The following is a 20,698-nucleotide window of genomic DNA, read 5'->3' on the forward strand; positions in this document are numbered from 1 at the left end:
GTCATGATTCGTGATAATGTTCTTAACACATTTCAATGGCCGGGAACAAATAAACTAGAATCGTGACGTATTAGGGGCGTGGCCAATGGAATGACCGTTTTTGCGGGAATTCAAAATTACAAATTTAAAAATGTTTTTTATGCTACCAATAATTAGTAAAAAAAAAATTTTTACTGGACAGTATTTTATAGACCTTTATTATTTTTTAAATGTTAAAAAAAGTGATATTTCCCTATTCATGTTGGAAACAAAAGGAAGACACTCGTCTCTATAAACAGTTACGGGAAAGTGAGGACATTCCTTTGCAACTAGGGGGCGGATTTGTATACAATATGTAATTTTTTTATTGGGTGAATGTGAAGTTTGTATAAATTATTTTTGAATAAAAAAGAATACAGTCATCGCGGGGATTCGAGGGATGGGGACGGCGTGTTGACCTCTGTCCATATATCCTCATCCCCCATTGGAGTTGGTATTTCTTAGGAATAATTAAGTTACCTTTTCTCAATGCCCCGCTGACAGTCCCCCAGAACTAGAACAGCTGCGAGCGGAGGGCGGGCTTTTGGATACCCTCAATATAACTAGGGGGCGAACAAGATAATTAAGAAATACCAATCGCCCATTTTATTAGTCAGAGATAGCCACGGTAAGGCAGTAACATTTTGATCCGAGTTCAAACAATAAATTAAAATTTAACATAGCAACCTATATAGTAAATGTGGCGCAACCTATCGATGTGTAAAATATGTATGATCTTGTTACCTTAGTTCCCCCGGGTATCGAAGTTTCGGCCGCGAGAGCTGCCGAATTGCCATTTGAAGAGTTGGGGGTTGATCCTGGATTCGCGCTGTCGGGTATAGCGCCTGTTGGAATAATAAATTGAATTAGCTATATGATACCGGGCACAGTAATTCTACGGCCCTCTAATACAATGGAAAGTTAACAGAGTAAGCTTCGATTGTGTGTAAAGTAAAAAATAAATTTTCTGCATGAAGAAAAAAAATATTATAGGTATATATTTTTTTTTAAACGTGTTACTTCAAATTTCAATTAAAATATACGCATACTTCGTACAGAAAAATTCTTTGTACTCAATTGAAGATCTGTTATCTTTCCATGGACCATAATTTGCATTTATTCTTCTGGAAAATCCAATCATATGCGACTACTCACTGAACGATGAAATATTATCATCTATGTCTAGTATACGAGATTTGGGCATTATACTTGACACTAAACTTTTTTTTACAATTACAATATTTGAGTTTGTCCAAATGTTCGTAGACAAAAGACAGGATTTCGCCCCAGAATTGAAGAAATATGGATGTTCAAATATGGGCAAAATGGTGAATGTTGCAGTGTGTAAAGTGGCCACTTAAGCTAGGGTTTCGTAGGACAGCGGTGCCCGTATTTTAACGGCCGTAGTGAACGGTGATGCAGTGGACAGCCATCGTAAAAGTGATTAGAGAGTGGTTTCCTAGGAAAACGGTGTTAAATGGTGTTGATAACACCGTTTTCCTAGAAAACCACACTCTAGTCACCTCTACGACGGCTGTCCACTGCATCATCGTTCACTACGGCCGTTAAAATACGGGCACCGCTGTCCTAGGAAACCCTAGCTTTAAACCAGCCAATTACAGGTCATAAGCCCTGTAAATGTCTAGACTTCCATATTCCCTTAGTTAGGGTATTCTCCATCCGTTGTAATTTGTTTTTTTTTTTTACAATTTATATTGAACATGTTATCAATAAATCTTTAAAACTTTTAAAAACGTTGCACTACCTCATATCAATACCGAGAATATATTGAACGCCCTTCGTACCATTGTGTCTTTCTACTTTTTTTTTTTTACAAAAAACATAAGAGCTAAAACAGAGAATTCAAAAAATAAAGCATAATTACATAGCAATGAAAGACATATTAATAGTAAAAATAGTAAACAAAACCCCACAAAGGCATGGCCTGTTCGTGGGTATACAAGAAAATGTTAGTGAATTTTTGCTTCTGTAATAAATAATGGACAGTTATAATATTTTTGTGTAACATAAGAAAGAAAAAATAAAATATTCTGTAAAATATTATGTTTTTTTTTATTTTATAGTAATTAAAAAAGGAAATGAAAAATATTTTAAAAAAACACAACAATATTTCTTATTATTAAAGACCAACAAAATATATCATAGAAAAAAAGAGTTCATATCTTTGGTTTGAATCCAGGATAGTGCATGTTTTTTAAAAGAAGGAAAATTTTGAATGTTTGGAATCTATGAAATATTATCATTAAAAAAATAATTTAAATTTTTGGGCCAATAAAATATGCATGTCTCTGTGCGAGCCTCGTTCTACAATGTGGTATTTCTAACACACGATTCATTCTTTGACTGTATCATCTATTTGAATTGCTTGTAAATAAATTTTGGTTCTTAAATATATATTTTAAACATTGAAAACAATATATTTGTCTTAGATCTAAAAGTTTATTTTCTTGGAACAATTGGAAAGAGGGAAAAGTGCGATTTTTGTAATAAGTTTCTACGTAAACATTTGTCCTTAAAAATGCTCATTGGGCGTATGTATAAAAAATAAATTTAAATGTACTCAGTACACCAAATACAGAGAACCTCGACCAAAACATAGAAATAATTATTTTAACTATCATATTTCATGGTCCCACATACAAGGGAAAATTGCTCGTTGCAGAACGAGAAAAGCTTCCCAAAGAAGCTCTAATAGTAGCTTTGGTATATTTGTGGATACTACAGTTGACAATTAGACCAAAAGAAGATTTGTTAATGTATGCACACACTCACAAATGTTTGCATACAAATCTACAAGACTGCAAATGCACAAAAATAGATCATGTATCAAAATATAAGTATTTAGGTCCCCTTTAAATTAGGAAGAACAGGTAAAAACAGTTTGCAATAAGCTAAGAGTTTGCCTACTTAACATGTACCATTTAAACCCATTACATACCATACCAAGTGCTAAGACTAGTTTACTTGGGGCTAGTTAACCCAATTATTCAATATGGATTAAGAATATGGGACTAAGTTTCAAATCTTAAAAACTATCGCACCTGTAAAAATAAAGATTGAGGCAAAAGACAACAATAAAATATTATTTGATTATGTTAACGTTTTGCCTATTAACAAACAGTGTCAGTATAATATTTAAGATTTAATAATTTTAATATTTTAATATTATTTCCATTTGTAAATACTCACTACAAACTACAAACCTTAAAATATCTTTTTTTTCACTTCAATTTTAATTTTTAAACAACTTTCATTTATGTTTTTATTTTTCCTTCTCTTTTTTATACTTTCATAATTAACCTTACATATAATTGCTTTATAATATGGAAACTTCACTGGTCCATTAGAATTAAGTCTAATTGTGTAAAATATTAAACTTTGTAACTGTACTGTATGTTTCCTGAATAAAAGAAAAAAAAAAAAAGAAGATAAAGACAGATTATTTCCTCGATTGCAGTTTTAAATCCAAAATAACCCACCAGATCGTGACCCGACAAGTATCGGCACAGCAGCTGACGGTACCACGACAGAAGAACTACTATGGAGATAGAACAATAAGGAGTGTAGTACTAAAACTGTACATATTAATAGCAGCTGAAAATCGTGAGGAAAAAAACCTAAATTCATTTTTTTAAATATTAAAAACAGCAAGTGAAACATAAGTGTGCATATAAATATATTTTATTTTTCATTTATTATTAAACTATGTAATAACTTTTTTTTTAATGTAATGTAACCCGCATACAAGCTTCGGCTTTGCGGGAGCAAAAATACAATTATGTATGTTACAGATTTGTTAAAATTAAAAAAATAAAAAAAATAAAATTACAGCGTGAATAGTAAAAAGTGAAACATTAATTTCCTGTGATTGGAAAAGACATCGCATAAATATTCACACAGTTTAATCCGGCACCTTTACTTTGGGATTAAGGTGTGCAAGTTTAGATCTCACAGCAAATTAATTCTTGGAGCAGAGCAATAAACGAGTTGGAGTTTCCCTTACCCGTTTCAACCCAGGCGCCGAGTTCCCTGCGCAGAGCGGCCGTCTGCTCGTTCAGTTGCAGCAGCTGGCCGAGCAGCTCCCTATAGCGCCCCAGCGGCAGCGCCGACATTGTCCAGCCGCTGAAACAAACTGTCAACTCAATATCTCCAATCTCCACATAGGACTCAAGAGTCACACAGTGTATATTTACTGAAATTCACAAGTACAAAAATATATGTATACAGGATGTGGCGTAATGAATGGATAACCTTATACCTACGTATAGGGGACATCATTATGGTTCAGAAAATAAAAAATGTGTTTAGTAAAAGTCTCATAGTTTTCAAGTTATTTGTAAGAAAATTACACCATTCGCCACTCTTTTCGGTGGTAAGATTGTATGTGTGTAGGTATATGTATATACAGCAGTGGCGAGCCGTGATTTTTTTTATAGGTAATCTATTAAACATGTTCATTAATTTGTACTACATATAAGTACTTACATAACATGTAAGTAATGTAAATAAATAAATTACTACTTTTTCTGTGGTTCTGTGAAAATCAACTCAAACAACAATTATTACTAACCACGCGATATACGTAGCTTTTATCAACACTATTTTATTAGAATACTAAACTTGTACAAAAGTTTATTAACACATACCACAATGACGTTCAACAGATACTTTCATTATGATCTGTCATTGACAGTACTGTCAAGACTTGAGCACTGGCCGATTTCTTTTAAAATGAATAATGCCTAAAACGGCCACTGCGAACGCCACCTGTCCTATTATATACATAATATGCCAACGGTATCTCATCAAAGAAAAATAGTCCTTCGGAAATAATGTTCGAAATACTAGTTTCCAAATAGAGAATCTTCTAAAAATATTTGTAATCTGCAAGTTTGTTTTAGTACTAAAAAAGCCGACTTGGGTTAAAGACGAAAAATACAGTGTACTTTTTTGTATGGAAGAATAAGCTGAGGTAATCGGCTAGTTTTATCGTTCAGTGAGAATGGACTGGGCGCTGGCGCTGGGCGCACTTCATAGATATTTTTTTGTAGAAAGACATAAACGGTGATTTATAATAAATAACAATTACTTTATATATTTTCCCATAAACATGGTTACTATAAATTATTATAATTTAAAGTCAAATATAATGGTAAGCTGTGCATAATCGCTTACTTTGACGATTCGCCCCTGATATACAGGTGTTCTTTAAACCCTGTCACATCCGAAACCACAATAACCAGTATGGGCAAGAAGACATATTAGCATATTTTAAAAAATATTTAGAACCAAGAAATTTAAAAAAAAATATATTTGAAGAACAAATGGTTGCTTACTTCTGCAGGGGAGAAGTGAGGGGACCGCGGCGCAGTATCAGACTCCCCCCTCTCCCCTCCTCGTTTCTCCCCTGCAGAAGTAAGCAACCATTTGCTTTTTTTGATATTGTATTTTTTAAAACTTTACTCGTTCTAAAAAAATAATTTAACGTGCCAACATGTCTTCTTGCTCATACTGATCATCGTGGTTTCGGATGTGACAGGGTTTATTAAACACCATGTATATGTGTATGTATCAATATGTATTTACTAGTAAGTTTATATTTTATTTGTCTGTCCTTTCTTTTAACTTGTAAATAATTATTATGTTTAAAAAATTGATTGCCTAGCTTGGAACGGGGTATGCATTCTTGTAAACTGTGCAAAGCGTATATATTACATAAAAAATGTATGTAATATGATATGCAGGCGTTTCTTAAAAGTAGCCGAGGAAGTTGCATTTTTTACATTAAGAGGTAGCTCATTTTAAAGTCTGGCATCTTGAGTAGAAAAAGAATGGCAGAAGAATGATGTGCTACAGCACTCGACATATCGAGGAATGGAATATGCTCTCTCCTGAATGTTTGTTAGTACGAAGCAGGAACGATAGCGAAATACTATTTTCATTACGTCAGATAAAATAGATGGGATACGAACGAATTTACGAAACGAAGGCACGATATGCTAAGGGGTCTACAGTACAGAAAAAATTAACGGATAGCGATCAATAGAAATGATTCTCAGATAACCTTAATTCCTTGGGGTTCCTTACATGGTTTTGGGCAGCGGAACAGTAAAAGAGGCAATAAAAGTTTGCAACATTATTTCAGCAACCAAAAAAATGTATTGTATAAAAACAGTGTTAATTTATTCCGCAGCTGACTATCCGCAGGAAGTAAAAATGGTAAGAAGGTAATTTCGTATTACCATAAAGCCGTACATTTGAATAAAGGTATTGCTTAAAATAATATTCTGGTCAAGTTTACATAGAGATTTGGACATTCGTAAAAAGTTGTTACAATAGGAACGCCTCATAAAGGACCCAGGAAGCCAAATACGGGACACCAAATTATATAATTATAACAAAAATTAATAAAGTTATTTAAAGATTCCTATTACTCTCGATATATTTTGGACAATTTAAATTAAAATATTATACTTTTAATTACTTTTCATCCAAACGAATTTCATTGAAGAATATTGTGAGACCACAATTTATATAATAGATTTTTAAAATCTACTAATAAAATATTAAACGACATGGAATTGTGTAAATAAATGGGTATGTTATTTATATTTATAGCATTTAAGTGTCCAAGCGGTTGAAGAATAAAGTTCTGTGTGTGAAATATAACCAGAACCCTGGACAAGTGTTTGTGACTTAGTGGCTGATATCAGTTTAAAATTCTGAATAAGAAATTCTAGTGAAGACAAGTCCGCCTCGTTGTGTAGTGGTTGGCGCGTTCGCCTTCCGCTAAAAGTAAATTGAGCTTGTTCATTTTTTTAAATACCGTGTGTACGGTGCATTTATGAAAGTATTTTAATTTTGTCAATATTTCGCGTAGCAGATGTTCTTAGACTGACTTGATCAATATACAATAAAAAAATATCAGGTTTTATTTTTACATTTTTTAAGTAATAAAGGTATATGAAAATGTCCAGTAAAAAAATATTATTTAGATAATTTATTAGTAGAATAAAAAATATTTTGACTTTTGTAATTTTGAATCCCCGCGAATACGGTCCTTCCATTGGCCACGCCCGTAATACGTCACGATTCATGTTTATTTGTTCCTGGCTATTGAAATTTGTTTCGAACATTATCACGAATCTTGACGTTACAACTACCAAGGCCAAACACGTCGCGTTTTTCTAGCAATGTATTTTACTTAAATTTATTTATTATGAATGAAAACATTTCTACACAATAAACTTATTTATTTTGAAAATACAATTAATTATTTTAAATCCATTTCATGTATTTTTATCGGTATAAGTAATATGTGATATTTCCCTATTATCAATGAGGAAGTTCAGTGGGTTTTTTTTATTTGTAGACTATAATAGACTATTAAACAAAAAAAAAATATTTTTATTTTTATACATCGTATTATCAGCGCTATGATTTTTTAAAGTTTTGTATTTCTGGGCTGGTATTCCGAACGCGTTTACAGCGCGCTATAATGCGTATTTAGTACGTAAAAACGCGCTATACCGCGCTATAATTTCGTTTAGAATACCAGCCCTGAAATAACTCCGCGTGTGACGTCAGAGATTCTCCTCCGCTTATTATCTGTCAGTTCTGCCGATTGGTCCGCTACGGTAAGCCAACCGGATAATTCACAAATTTAGAAAAAACAACATTTTCCACCAACGCAATGAGGAACTTCAGCCCTACAGGAAATTGGATACAAAAATGTTTTCTTGCGCGCAGTAAAAATTAGAGCATTAAATTTTACGGCAGTTTTTTGAAAATGTACAAAAAAAAAACAAAATTAATACAAACGCACTACTTTGAACGATGTTGCTGGTTCATATGAACCGACCAATGAAATATGAGAGCTGAGAAGGATATCCGGTTAGCTTACCGTAAACGAACCATTCGCAAGAACTGACAGAGAGGAACCTCTGACTTCACACGCGGAGTTTTTTCTGAAATACAAAGCTTTAAAAATCATAGCGCTTTAAGTCAATATTGAAATGTCACTATCTAAATATTTAAATTGTTCCTTTATCCTTATTCTTTCCTTCCCATCCCCTCTCCTCTCTTCATAGTATAGTGTTAATTTTTTTATTTTGTTAATCTTTGTTTTTAATTTTTGTATAAAATTGTAAGATTCAATATGTCCATGTATTTGTAATTTTCTCAAACTGAACGGCAAACCCAAAGGTATGTAGGAAGAAATTGCCTTAAGGCAATATGCCCGCCCTTATGTATATATATATAAACTTCTAGAGATATCTTTATCGTTCAAAAAATATGCTTCCATTAGATCAAAACTTACTTGATATGCCATGTTCGCAATAAATTAATACGATAACACTTGTGTAAGTGAATTAAGACTAAACAGATCAATATCCAAAAAACAAACGCTCGCACACACTGTTCCATTTTCAAATTTAAGAACAAAATGTATGAAGTGGGTACTTATTTACGAATAATCAATGCTATCTTTGGAATGATAATATCGCTACTTTTCGAACTTCGTCGTCGGCAATAAATAACTTTCTTGAAATTTGACTCAATCATTTTACGTTGTTCCTTCCTTTTAAAATACTATGTTACTTAAGCAAAGTTATTATTTTTTAGCTATTCTTTCGATTGGCATCATAAAAGTAGGGTGATTTTTTTTTGGACATTTAAGTCGGTTCGATTCCCAGACGAAGCAAGTAATTTTTAGAAAATCTATGAATGTAGAATTACTAACTTTTAAAAGTAACATAAAGTCTTCTTTCAGCAAAATACACTATCTACGATATTTAAGGTACTTCCCCTTCATGTCCCATAAGTTTGGGACGCCCTGTATATATATACATACATATATATATATATTGTATATGTATATAAAGTGTTAAATAAATAAAAATAAATACGATATACAGGGTGTTCTTTAAACCCTGTCACATCCGAAACCACGATAATCAGTATGGGCAAGAAGATATATTAGCATATTAAAAAAAATACGTAGAGCAAAGAAAATGTTTAAAATGAAATATAAAAAAAACAAATGGTTGCTTACTTCTGTAGGGGAGAAGCAAGGGGAGCACGGTCGCGCAGTTATCGGCGTATCAGACTCTCCCCTCCCCTTTTTTCCCCTGCAGAAGTAAGCAACCATTTGCGTTTTTTAAATATTTTATTTGTCAGAATTTTATTCGTTCTAAAAATTCCTTTTAATGTGCCAATATGTCTTCTTACTCATACTGATCATCGTGGTTTTGGACGTGACAGGGTTTAATGAACAACCTGTAAAAAAAATATTTTTTTTTAATTTGGCTTAGTTAAATTGTCTATCAACAAATAAAAAAAGACACTGAACTTAGTTGTTGTGAATTCGCGATTAAATTTTTTGCGCTAATGTCAACTTTTATTAAATTATGCATGGATTCAGGGATCCGCACTCCTGCCCGGTGATTCATCACCATGTAGGCTTGGTACAATACTGTTATTGGTGGTGGCAGATCGGCAAGCGGGCGTCTTGTCATGGCCAGACATCCATTACTATTATTTAATAAGTATTTACAACAGTGAGACCTTGAAAATATGCAATGTTTGTAGAACCTGACAGAGAAGTTTACTGCTTCTTTGAATTGCGCTCAGGAATACAGTTGCCAAACCAAAAAACAATCATTTAGAGCGCGCGTTTTCTCGCGCAAGGTAAAAATTGGAGCAATAATAGGGAGATATCACATACTACGAATACCGATAAAATATATGAAATGGATTTAGAATAATTAATTGTATTTTCAAAATCAGCATGAAATGTTTTCATACATAAATGTAAAAAATAAATTTAATAAAAATACATTGCTAGAAAAACGCGCCGTGTTTGGCCTTAGTTGTTGTGACGTCAAGATTCGTGAAAATGTCCTAGACAAATTTGAATGGCAGAAACAAATAAACATGAATCGTGACGTATTAGGGGCGTGGTCAATGGAATGATTGTTTTTGCAGGAGTTAAAAATTACAAATTTAGAAGTATTTTTTATGCTACTAATAATAAGAAAATTTTTTTTTTTACTGGACAGTATTTTATAGACCTTTATTACTTTAAAAATGTAAAAAAACGTGATATTTCCCTTTGTATGGCAAAGTTTCTTGTACGAAAAAAAACATTTTAAAAAATAACTACTTTGAAGGAAGTCACTGGTTCATACGAATAAAACAATGATAAGAGAGATGTGAAAGATATCCGGTTTGCTTACCGTAAACGGACCAATCGCCAGAACTGACAGAGAATGAACGGAAAAGAATCTCTGACGTCAAACACGGAATTATTTCGGAATTACAATACTTTAAAAAAATCATAGATTAGATATATATAGCATAGCCTAGATTTTGTCGGCCTCGTGGTGTAATGGCCGGCGCGTTTGCCTACCATGCAAGAGGTCTCGGGTACGATTCCCGACATGGTTAATATGAAATATTTATTTAACATTTCTTAATTTTTAAAATTAATTTTATACCATTACTGGGTTATTATTATGTGTACACTTGATTAATGACTTACATAACTGTGGAAAATGATTATTTTCTGTTTTTACAATTTAAGTTCCAATGTAGCCTTATCTTCTATATGAATTATATGCAAAAACTGTTGTTTTTTTCCCAAATAAATAAGTGGGTGTTTTTACACTAGAACATTTAAAAGTCCCTATACTGCTACCTAAAGCGTAAGACCGATCATCTTACCTTAATGAAACAAAAATGATCGCGATACGGTGCAATTAGTGTACCAATGCAGTGCCCTATGCACCATTATTTGCGGAAAGGCAATGATGATGATACTACGACATATATATAATAATTGAAAAAAAAATATTGGCTTAGTTTAATATTAATAGTATAATAACATATTTAAGAAAATAAAAATCTTCATCGGTACATATCGAGACGGTAAACTAGCATCGATATTTATCTACGAAAATGTGTATATTTATATGAACATACCTAGTATCTTCGTAGGTAACCTGTAATTGAAAATGTTTAGAAAAAAAAATTGTAAACATATTGTATTTTTCTCAGAGAAAACTTAATTTAATATCGTAGATAAAATTTCGTAGAAAAAAATTGAGATAAATTTTAACTTCCCATGAAAATACGGGCCCTGGGCCTCGATTACAACAGCAAGTTAATAGAGTTATCTTCGTCTGTCTATAAAGAAAAACCGAAATTTGTGTACGAAAATGAATATATTTTTGCATGAACATTTAAAGTATCTTCATCGGTAACAATTGAACGCGTTTAAAATAAAAGAAAAAATGTATGCATATTCTGCTTTTCATACAGAAAACTTAATTTTACTTTGTAGATAAAATTGAAGATAAATTTTAACTTCCCATTAGAATACGGGCCCTGGAAATTCTGCTTTTTTGAATGATGTACGACTCTATTTTATCGGAAGTACGATGTAGCAAACATTATCATTTTTACTTACATAACTAAGTATCAGCGTTATAAAAGAAACAACAATACAATAGAATAAATCTGTGAAAAGGCTAAATCTAAGATAATTAAAACAATGAGCAATTTATTACACGAGTATTTTCCGGAAGCTAAAAGGCTAATCGTAAACACGTAATCGAGAAATGATGGAATCGATTGAAAGACGTGCATAAATCTGCTTCGCAAAACACACAACGGAGAAAGAGAGGAATCACAGACAGTAATTAGTAGTCAGACATTCAAATGATTGTCAATTTTTATTGTTACGTATCGTGAGAGTGGCGGAATAAATGAGCGACCGTCAAACTGCCAGTCTGTCGTACGTTTTGACAATAGTAGGTAGCTACTTGCGGAGTAACTTTCACACAAGACGGATTATTCGCTCTGCGCTGATAACCATTTGTCACAATAGTATCAAGAAGCCTGGTAAAATAAAGGCGACAGTTGATTACAAAAGAGAAGTGATAGAGTCAGCGATTACCTACCTATTTACTACTATCATTGTATATGATGATGATCTTTCGCTGGCTTGGTTGTCATTGAAAACAATAATATAATAAAACAGTAAAAATTCTCGAAGGAATTTCATTGTAATTTATTATGGAAATAAAAGACGGGTGATACTTAAATCCACAAATTTTTAATTCAAGCATAAATATTAGATTGGTTTAAAAAAAGTTAAAATAATCAAAAATAATAAACAATTTTTAACCATAATATAAGTATACAATATCATAATTGGAGACGAGGAACTAGAATCCCAACCGTCCATGCGCTCTGTAGCTGCAAGACGTGTTGGGATATTTATCTATTGTACAGCGCCTTTGAGGTGATTTTCACAAAAATGGCGCTATATATAAATTATCCAAACATTATTATTATTATTATTACAATGTGATAATACAAAAAATAAAACAAAGGTATACATGGTTAAATGGCGGACATATTCCTGCTAGCAATTTCTTACAGCTTGACCAAAAACTAATAAAAAACAATGATAATGAAATTTTTATTAAAAAAACAAAAAAAAGTTAAGAAAACACAAACAGTGAAAACATTATGTAAGTTATTTATTTATTTGTATATACGCCCAATGGGCATTTTTATGGACACATTTATATATAGAAAATTAATATAAAGGAAAGTAGAAAGACAATGGTATATTATTATAGTAGATTTGGTGGGAGTGGAAGAGAGTGAGAGGTGTTTATAATTGAATTTGATTAAGTGATCGTTTGAAAGAATCGACGCAATCAATACTGGTATGTTTGTTGGCAGACCTAAGAATTCTGGGCACAGGGGAATGTAAACCATTGTTAGTTCTATGGTTATCGGTATGAAAGAGGAAGTTTTGTCTGAGAATTCTAGTTGAGATATTTAATTTTATTGAGCTCAATAGTTCAGGCGCATCAAAGAGTAAGTTGAGAATTTTAAATAGGACTAGAAGATCGGATTTATTTCGACGGTCTTGAAGAGAATATATATTTAAGGTAGTATCTAACTCATTATACGTATATTGGTCTCTGGATAACCCCAATCTCCAGCCTATCTTTCTTAAAAATCGACATTGAACTGATTCAATATTCTTGATGTGAACATCATATATGGAGACCAGATAACAAGGAATACTCTAGGTGCGTGCGAACCAGGGAACAGAAGACAGTTGTGGTTCTGATAAATCCAAAGAGTTTTAAGGATTTATTGATAACATGTTCAATGTGAATTGTAAAAGAAAGTTTAGTATCAAGTATAATACCTAAAGCTCGTATTTATTTATTAACGGACATTGTCCATGTATACAATTTATAAGGTTTAAATATTACAATAAAAGAATAGTTTAAAACATTTGAAAAAAAAAGAAAGAAGCATTGACAAACATAAGGGACATCGAGACAAGATCTGGACTATTTATTTAGTGCTCGTTTAAATCGTTGTAAACTTAAACCAAAAAAGTCCAGATCTCGTCTTGAGTTAACAATACGACAAAGGCGGGTCATTGGAGAATTTAGGCCATAGTTTGTTCTATGCTGATCGATGAACAGTACTTCATTGTTTCTCAATCTACGAGTCGGAATATTGAATTTTACTTGTCCCAGTAATGATGGAACATCGATTATACCATTTAGTATGCCGAACATATATATGGAGTCAATATTAGTTCTACGTTTTTGTAGACTAGAAATATTTAACATTGACTCTATTTCAGCATAAGAATAATTATCTCTCTCTAGTCCAAGCATCCACGCTATTTTTCGAAGCAAGCGATGTTGGACTGATTCAATGTGATTTATGCGATTGACATAGAATGGAGACCAGACCACTGAGGCATATTCAAGAAGAGGGCGAACAGTATACTAGATACAGATGATAATATTTCATCGTTCAGTGAGTTGTCGTATATGATTGGGTATTTTCCAGTTATGGTGTCTATTGCTTACATTTAATGCATTTGTATTTATTCATTTGCATCTTTCAAATATTCATTTATACATAAGTAACATGTATTTATTAAAAACACTTTAACACTCTTAGTTTTTTTATTAATACAATTTACTTCCTTAAATTTTTGTGAAGCTTATCATAAATTTTACTGCCGTGCATATGGGCCCTCCCTGTATAAGTGATTGTTTCGCCAATGGAATTTTTAATTTACTTCTATGTCTGGTGTTATGAAAGTGTCTCTTTCCTGTGTGCTAAAATATTCAGGTTTGATTTAACAATAATACAAAGTTCCATAATATAAATACCCGTCTTTGTTAATAAATTTAATCTAATAAAATTGGCCTACATGTTGCCAGGTAATCAGAATTTACCATTTTCCTAATACATTTTTTTTTTTTTAATTGCATATTGCTCCTAAAGACCAGAAGTGAGATAAATTGGAAATCAATAGATAAAATAAACCAACGTAGAATTAAAAGTCAAAATTAAATAAAATACAAAATAAAATAAAAGGAAAAAATATAATTAGCAAATTTGATTACTTTTAGCGTTTTTCATTTGATTGTTATGTTATTTATTTATTTATTTATTCACACTCTTTATCAAAATACAATTCCATATTCACTTTGCCCAGCTAACAAGGGTACATACCCCGTTCCAAGCTAGGCAATTACATTTTAATATATTATAATACTTAACAAATTAATATAGAGCACAGACAAACAAAATATAAACTTATTCGGATACACATTTTGATTCATATACATACAGACATACACATATATACACATGTACATACACACACACGTACATACACCCATGCGCATACACATACATACATTCATAAACACATAGACAATTTATTTATGCGAAACTTCATGGTTGTCATCTATAAATATATATTTTTAAATTATTCTTTATTTTTTATATTTTATTTTTGACATCCAGTAAGGTTCTCCAATCCGTGGCATGCATCAACTTTTCTGACTCCCTACGACCAATGTCATGAAAGAGCGAGGTCAACACCTTCCGTAACTTGACAACACTCCCGTCTTTCCACGATTCTGGCAAAAGGTTATGGACCTTTTTGCCTACGTTATAGTGTTGTCTCGATGCCAGAACAGTGTTGACCCCTTCACTTAGTATCAGATCCCTATTAGAGTATCTTGTATTATGGTTGTGGTTGACGCTTGGGTAAATGTCTCTCTTATACATTATAACTTATATGTAACAGTTCTTTAATGTATGCTATTGTAATTTTAAAATATAAAGGAACTACAAAAATATAAATGAAAGATCAGAACTACTAACTATAGCCAAGAAACCACAAAATCAGTTTAGTTTTTATATTTTTACGTTAGACAATGGCAATACAAAACTAATTATTTGAATGGACAACAAACCGATATCTCTAATTTTATGCGTATTTTTATATATGAATATACGAGCCCGCGTACGGACGTAATCAGATACATGCCGACCGCAGGTTTCAGCTGAGCAGAAAATTCGGCCATTTTTGGGCAAAACCAAAACCGAGGTGGGTAACTAATTTGATTGGTCGATTCACAAGAACTAGTGACGTAAACATTTTCAAGATTCAATTTCCCGTAGTACTGAACTTCCTCATTCTTTATTCTTACTGTTTTTGTACAAATTTTATAATAAAGAAGATACCAGAGTCGAAATTGTCGCAAAAGCGATGAAACTAGTTACTGATTATTCTAAATTGGTAGAAAAGTATCTATCTTCTTTTATTTCTATAAAATGTTTAATACTTATTATGTATTAATCAATAAAATTATTTAAAACGTTATCGAGTCTTTTTTTTTAAGGCAAAAACTTTGTTCCAATAAAGAAAAACATTTTTATACATGAAGCCTATGTAAAAAATTTAATATGTTATATGCAACTAATATGGGGAACAGGAAATCAAAATGACATAAACAGACTACAAAGACAGCAAAATAAAATATTAAAGTTAGTATATGACCTACCTTATCTAACAGCAACTAAAGAACTTTTTAAACACACTAAACAATTAAATGTAACTGAACTCTTTTAACTAGAATCCTTAAAATTTATTCATAATTTAGCCACTGATGTAATTGTAGACGAAGAATTAAAACTTTAAAAAAAAACAGTGGTAAACATTAACACAATACTAGAATATCAGAAAAATATCATATACAACCTTTTAAAACGAGAAAAGAACAATCGAGAAGGGACTGAAATTATACAATAAACTACCAGACAAAACTAAACAAAAAACTCAGACAACCTTTACAAAAGATGATAAAAATATTATTATTAACAGTAGAATTAGAATTTTAAAAGTAAAAATATTTTGTTAAATGTACGTAAACCCGTATCAATGAAAAATTTTAATGAAAAATTTAAATAAAAAAAATAGTATAGTGCGTTGACCAGATACCTGTGTAGACGTAGTAATTAGTAATGGGTAATGTATGGATATGTGAAACAAATTAGAGATGGATTTATGCTGTAAGAAAGTGTGCAGTGCGCAGTCGCGGTCGTGATGTGCACAATTCTAAATGAAATTCGGTTAATAAGAGCATATTTAAGTTTGTTATGTTTTACATTCATCGCTTTTTAAAAACCGCAATTCGAAAGTGGAATGCTACATTAATATCATAATAACGAAGAGTGATATAACTATTAGCGACCAAGAAATATCAGGAAAAGTTTATTAAAAAAATATAAAAAAATTACATAATAAATATAACTAACTACTAACTAACTAACCATCACGCCATTTCCCCGGAGGGGTAGGCAGAGAGGATAGAAAGCCACACCACTCTGTCCTGGCACACTTCCTTTGCTTCCTTCACATTCATACATCTTCTCATGCACGCACGTCGATTATTCCGACTTTTCACATGACCACTTTCAAGAATTTGTTGTACTTGATCATGCCATGTCTTTCTCGGCCTTCCTCGACTTCTACAACCAGACACATTCGCATCATAAATCTTTTTAGCCGTTCTTTCATCATTCATTCGCTCCACATGACCGAACCATCGCAAAAGACCTTTCTTAATTTTGTCGATAATGCTTAACTCAGCCTTGCATTCTGCTCTAATTTCGACATTAGGGCACCTATCATACATTGTTTTTCCGCACATTCGCCTGAGGGATCGCATTTCAACAGCATTCAGTCTACTTTCGTCCCTTTTTTTTCCAACTCCATGCTTCGCTTCCATACATTAGGGTTGGTACCAGAACTCCATTATGAACTGCTAATTTAGCCTCTTGCGATAGACACTTATTTGCTACGACAGACTTTAAGGCACCATTAACTCTGTTACCGGCACTAACCCTCCTTTCAATATCCTTGTCCATATTTCCATCTCTAGTAAACATACTACCCAGATATACAAATTCTTCGACCTGTTTCAAACTATCTCCATTTACTACAATTTTACATTCAGGCATAGTTACATTTCTTCATAGTTACATACATAATAAATATATCCAAAATTTAAATAAAACACCATATTTTAAATCCTGATACAGTGGTGCATTGGGCACTGCATTGGCACCCTACTTGCGGAAAATCTAGTTTTAGCGCTCTAGGGCCCCAATTACAACGGGAAGCTTGAAAAGTTATCTTCAATTGTCTATTAAGTCGAATTTTCTGTACGATTCTACAACGGAGTTCTAGTGCCAACTCTAATGTATGGAAGCGAAGTATGAAATTGGAAAAACGATGATGAAAGTAGGTTGAATGCTGTCGAAATGCGATCCCTCGGGCGAATGTGTGGTAAAAACGATGTACGCTAGGTGCACAAATGTCGGGATCCATCAAGTGTGTAAGGCTAAGACATGCATTATCGACAGAATCGAGAAAGGCGTGCTGCGTTGGTTTGGACATGTAGAGCGAATGGACAGCGAAAGAACGGCTAAAGGGATCTACGATGCGAATGTTGATGGATGCAGACAACGAGGAAGGCCGAGAAAAACATGGCACGATCGAGTCCATCAAATACTTGAAGATGGACATGTCAAAAGTAGGAATAATCGGCGTGCGTGCATGAGAAGATGTATGAATCTAGAGGAAGCGAGGTCTCTATGCCAAGATAGTGAAAACGGCGTAATGATTTATTTGTGTTTGTTTTGTTAGATAATGTGTATATTTTAATGATTTTTTTAAAAATATGTTCAATTACACGTTAACGATGAAAGTACATCATTTTTTAATAGAAATATTATAATTTCGTTTAAAAAATCTATTTACTTCATAGACATAAAATAATTGAAGACATAGGGGCCAAGGACCCCGATTACATTATTAAGTTTTATAAAAACAGTATCCTCGTAGTTCGCTTGAAATTGAACATGTTTTAAAAATAAATTTATGTGAATAATTCATTTTTTATACGGAAAATTCGATTTTTCTAGACAGACAATAATTTAAAATAAATCTGTTATCTTCCATATTGAAATACGATTCTAGGCCCGTATTACAATGGGAAGTTGACTTTTATCTTAAATTTTTACTACAAAGAAAAATGAAGTTTTCTATATGAAAAATAGAATCTGCGTACAATTTTGTTTTTCTAAACATGTTAAATTACAGGTTATCGACGAAGATACTTTATTTATTTTTTACAAATATACACATTTTCGTACATAAATATCGTTTTACTTTATGGACGGTCGGAGATTTTTTATTTTTTAATTTTATTTAATATAATGAAAAAGTTACAACATGTTAACAAAAAAGAAATACATAATAAAGCAAAAGTACATAAACAAAAAACGAAACAAAATACCACACCAAAAAAAAAGCAAACTGTTGTGCTTGCTGTGGGATTAAAATATTAATAATTTAAGTACAAAATACACATATATTTCAAAAAATAAATGAAGGTAGATAACTCTGTTAACTTCAGATTGTAACTGCCCCCCAAGTCTGGTATTCCGAACGCATTTACAGCGCGCTGTAAGGCGTATTTAGTACGTAAAAACACGCTATACCGCGCTATAATTGCGTTCGGAATAAAAGCCCAGGGCTGGTATTCCGAACGCATTTACAGCGCGCTATAATGCGTATTTAGTACGTAAAAATGCGCTATACCGCGCTATTTTTTGGTTTTGAATACCAGCCCAGGTGTACATATTATAATGTTCGTAATATATCGAAATAGGGGTAAGGAGATAAAATTAGAAGATCTTTTCTTACCTGACACAAATCAGTGTTGTGTGAGGTACTTTGATAATGGACACATGTTTACGAAATTGAAAATAAATCTGGTATAAAGTTTAAATTTAAGTGGTCACATTCTCGTAGAGATTCCTATGTAAAAAAAAAACATTGATTTATTTCAAAATTCCAGCACACTATTATGCTATTTGACGCTGGAACCATACATCACACACGAAAACACATTTGAGCGAACGACGAATTGACTAATACTGAATTGTGTGAGAAAATAATTCGGTAAAATGATTGAATGAACGAACACACGACACGAATAATATTATGATTTATTTTTAGTGGTGATAAACATCATACCAGTACATTTTAGGCGCCGGAGTTCCAATGCGAGCCTTGGGGGGCACGATCGGTGAGTCACAAGTTTACTACTCACTACTCACAAGGCACTTTACAACATTATACACTGCACAGTAGTACCCAGGCGGTGCAATATTGCCTCACAGTGTGTAGTTGTAGTGCAGTTATACCCCACTATCCGCTACCGCACTGCACTAACCTCAAGCTTGTATTACACGGATCAAAAAATCGTACACAATCTTGTGCAAGATTTGACCCGACGACTATTCTGTCGCATAATACACGAATAGGATGAAATCTATGGTCAAATTCAGAAAAATTAGAACACGTCCCATTTTACAATAAATATTTGAACCGAGATCTGCGCGCGCATTCCACGTCTGTGATATTATTCATTGTCAACATCAACTGTCACCTTATTTAACTTAAGTCTTTTTTGTTTCCCTGCACTTTTCCACTTCACGCTTGTCTTTCTTTTCTGGAAATAATCATTTTTAATAAAGTTCACCATCCATAGAAACTTGATGTTGATTGTTGATCGCAGAACAATACGTTGTAATAATAAGAATAATACGGCCACTTAAATCAGCCAATGACAGGTTAAAAGCCCTGTAGATGCCTAGACTGCTATATCCCCTTCTTTAAAATGTTCTTCATGTATCTTGTAATATGTTAATACGATGTTAGTTATCAGTAGTCGCGTAGTCATAAGAAAGCTCGTTTTGTCAACTGTGAAACCGCCCGTTATCTGTCATAGCGCCCAATATTTAGCACAGTAATTATTTTACATTAAACTGAACAAGATCTTGCGCAAGATCTTGTACCATTTTCTGATCCATGAAATCGAAGTTTATGTTGAGGTCCAACATAAATAAAATCAAGGATCTTTAAATCAAAGGGCATTTCTGTAAACATGGTAAAGTCATAAATGCAAATAGATTTTTTTCTGGGTTTTTGTGCCGTTATTCGCACTCTTTGCCGACATTCCCAATCGCATTGCATCCGTAGCATTGGTGGATATTTTAACAAGGATAGGAACCACTTCAAGAAGGGTATGTTTTATAGAAGTTTAGACAGGGTTTAATAGCTACTTGTGACTGGTTTAAAATAAAGGACACAATTAAAATAATATAATGAAGTCAGACGTATTAGCAAAGATCTCCTCTGAATAATTAAATAATTTTGTTTTTTTTTTAAATATTT

The 20,698-nt window shown here is 32.6% G+C and overlaps 1 long non-coding RNA gene across 1 annotated transcript in view; it reads right to left on the minus strand.

The window, feature by feature from the left end:
- Positions 1–338: 338 nt before the first annotated feature.
- The window catches only part of LOC148285695 (uncharacterized), a 37,438-nt gene continuing 17,078 nt past the window's right edge, over positions 339–20,698 (minus strand). Inside the window, exons 2-3 of the long non-coding RNA XR_015824155.1 lie at positions 4,043–4,161; positions 339–863 (exon numbers count right to left, since the gene is read on the minus strand). This is a non-coding gene — a long non-coding RNA (uncharacterized LOC148285695). The remainder of the gene's footprint in view (positions 864–4,042; positions 4,162–20,698) is intronic.

The sequence above is a fragment of the Micrasema longulum genome, unplaced genomic scaffold (genome assembly GCF_059751315.1).
Source record: "Micrasema longulum isolate JH-2025_06_02 unplaced genomic scaffold, ASM5975131v1 h1tg000012l, whole genome shotgun sequence".
Classification (NCBI taxonomy): domain Eukaryota; kingdom Metazoa; phylum Arthropoda; class Insecta; order Trichoptera; family Brachycentridae; genus Micrasema; species Micrasema longulum.